Genomic DNA, 3,416 nt, shown 5'->3' with positions numbered 1-3,416 from the left:
AATCCCAGCTAATAAGCTGCAGCATTGCTAAGGTTCCCATGTTTCTGTCCATAATCAGTCAGTAGTTATACTTTGGTCTACTGTGTTCATAACCAACATATTTCAGGTTCTAATATTCTAACATACTTCTAATCATGTGCAAAGAGACCTCACAAACCAGGCATGTATACAAAATATTTTAAAGTTTTAACTAATTATATTTATGGTAGCCACATGCAAAACAAAGTTCCTATTATTTTCCCCTTTCTCAGTATTCACAACGCCAGAAAGAATGTACTCTTGCCATTGCAAGTAAATTTTGGTGTTAAGCTATTAAATTTAGAGAAGTTTTCAAACAAGAAGAATTAGCTTTTTTTAACAGTGGCTTGCTTTTGCTATCCAGACAGAGGCTGAGGTTACCCTATCATCATCCTTCCTCTTCAAATGAAAGAAAATGCAGTTTCCAGTCTTGGTTTTGAGATTAAAAATCCATATAACAACTAAGAAAGTTTAGATCAGTTTAGTCTCACCTCTAACAGTTAATTACAGTCACTTCCTTGTAAGACTCATGGAATCCTATATATTTACTGGACAGAGGCTCTGATAAACTTTTGGATAATTCATTTGCACTAGCCATATAAGGCAATGTACTTAGTTTTAGAAGCTTACTTTTGGTTCACTGATGAATTACAATGTTTGTTCTACTACAATGTTTAGTTTGACAGTCTTGTTTACAGTAGGATATGTTTCTAAAAGTAATCATGCTAGTTAGAAGACATAACTTTCAAAAGGTTATGTTAAATCATCCTTATTTTGGACAATACTTGAATTTCTAAAACCCCAAATCTATGGTAATTCATATAACCTCAAAGACAGAGTCCATGAATGTAACAGTCCAACCATTCTATAGAGCAGTTCACAGAGCATGTAAAAATCACAACTTCTATTTGAAATGTTTTACCACTGCTACCATGAAAAGAACTATAATCACCCAGTGAGACATACACAGAATATTACTTGCTAACGGGTTGTTTAATATCAATATGAAATACAGGCTGATATTAAACAAACAACAAAACAGCAACAAAACCCAAGAAAATAAACCAAAAAAACTGTGCAAAACCAGATAAATCTCTGTCATTGTAAGAACACATATAGAAGCTTCACATCATAAGGTGAATGGGGCAAAAGTCTCACTGACGACCATCTCACAGAAACACAGAATCATTCAGGGTGGAAGACTTGAGATCATCTAGTCCAAACCCTGTGCTCAAGGAAAATCAGCCAGAATAGATCACTCAGAATCATGGCCAGTCAGATTTTAAAAATCACCAAGAAAACCTTCACAAATTCCTGAGAAAACTTATTGCAGTGTTTGACCGCTTTCACACTTAAAAATTTCTTGTGTTCAGAGGAAATTTCAGGTGTTTACTTTGTGTGCACTGCCTCCTAACTGTCCAGAAAGCTGAGAATTAACAACAGTGTAGTTTCTACCTCTTTAACTCCCTTTAACTTGACCTGCTGGCCAGAAGAAACTTCCCTAGGTTGCAGTATGAATGATACTCCTGTTCCTTAATCTCCTCTGTAGTCCTGCAGCACACCCATTCCAGTGAGTCTGTAACACCTTTGTTCTGAAGAACCCAGAACTAGTCCCAGCATTCCAGATGTGATCACACTAGCACTGAGTAAGGACAGCATCACTTCCCTAGACCTGCTGTCAGCGCTTTGCCTAATGCAGATTAAAGACACTCCTGGCCTTTTTTTGCAGTAAGTGTGTATTGCTGCCTTGTGATCAGCTTGTCCACCATGAACTCTTGGGCTTTCTCTAAAGGGCTGCTTTCCAGCTGGGTGGTCCCCTACATATTACTGCTGCATGGGGTTATTCTTCCCCCAGGTGCAGGCTTTGCTACTTTCTTGAAATTCATGAGGTTCCTGTTTGCCCCTTCCTCAGTTTTGTAAAGGTCCCTCTCAACAGCAGCAATCAGCCAGTTTATCAGCCACTTGTCCACTGCACAACATATCCCATCATTCAGGCCATCATAAAAGAGCTGAATTTTACTAGCTCCTGTATTGATCTGTGGGGTTCAGCACTAGTGACTTGATTCAACCTGGATTCATGCTTTGACACTCTGGGCACAGTTACCAGGTCAGTTTTTAGCTCACCCTCCCTGTCTGGACACACACAACACACTTCACAGTGATGTTTACCTTTGATTTGTGAAACACCTCTGGCCTCCACGACATCTGCTTGCCTCCACTGTGTATTTCTGTGAAACAAGATAAATGGATATACTTCTATTTGGCCTGTCTTCTAGTTACTGTGATACTCCTAAACCAGCAAGGGAAATCTTTAATGGGTCATAAAGCCAGATTATAAATTACAAAAGCAATTCTTCCTTCTTCCTCCCCCTAAATAACCACTCCAGAGCAAGACTGCTGATAACTTCTTCAGAAGAGCAAGCTCTCATTGCTCTGTCCCACAAGTTTTGTAATTTATGCAACCACATTAAGCAGCAGAAACTAAACTATGATCTCAGAGTCTAGGACAGAACAAAAGAGACAAGTTTACCAGTTGACTACAGTACTATATGTCTTTTAATGATCTGCTACACCCCACACAAACCATGTCAGAGCTAGAAAACTAATTCAGAGTTTTAGGCCACACTGCCAAACATTAAGGAGGATCAGTATTTCATTCTTTCAGGGCTAGTTAATCTCTTGCTAGGAGCCCATTCATCAGGAAACAAGCACAAAACTTATCAGGAGACATTCATCTACATTGAAGCAAGCAAATCCTGCCCTTTTTCTTCTCTCCCTCAAAAGCCATGAAGTCTTGTGCTTTCACATAGGGTACAGTCAATTTTTTTTTTTATTTCCAGAATCTTTCTTTACAAACAGAGGATCTTCTTCAGTTGCATATTTAACCTCTACCTAATTTAACAGCTATATTTAGAGAATTAGATGAAACTTGAGCCATATGTCATAATCCTTTGTTCTAGCACATGTTTAAAATCTTGACTGAGTCACTGAACACAGTCCTTGTAACCCAAGGAAGAAGGCACACAGTTTCATAAGAGTGACATGAACAATCAATGCAACAGGAAAAAAAAATACTACCAAAGTAAAGCAAGTGTAGAGGGTATCTTACTCATTAAAATTTTCCTGTCAAAGTTGAATGATACTCAGAGGTAGGCAACATTGTTTAATGTCTGGTAACAGTGGCTAACTTGTGACCAATTGCACTGTGCTATACAAATATGGCTTTAATAACATGACTCATAAGTTAATAAAACTTAGGTCAGAAAGAAAATGAAGCCATATTTTAGTTTTGACGCTTCCATACACATTCTTGCTAGCCCTTCATCACTGTGTTTCTTGGAATCAAGAAGAATTCAGTCACATTTGGAAATGACAAAGCATACACAGATGCAGTAAGA

Source organism: Zonotrichia albicollis, chromosome Z (assembly GCF_047830755.1).
Source record: "Zonotrichia albicollis isolate bZonAlb1 chromosome Z, bZonAlb1.hap1, whole genome shotgun sequence".
NCBI classification, from domain to species: domain Eukaryota; kingdom Metazoa; phylum Chordata; class Aves; order Passeriformes; family Passerellidae; genus Zonotrichia; species Zonotrichia albicollis.
This window is presented reverse-complemented; position numbering follows the sequence as displayed.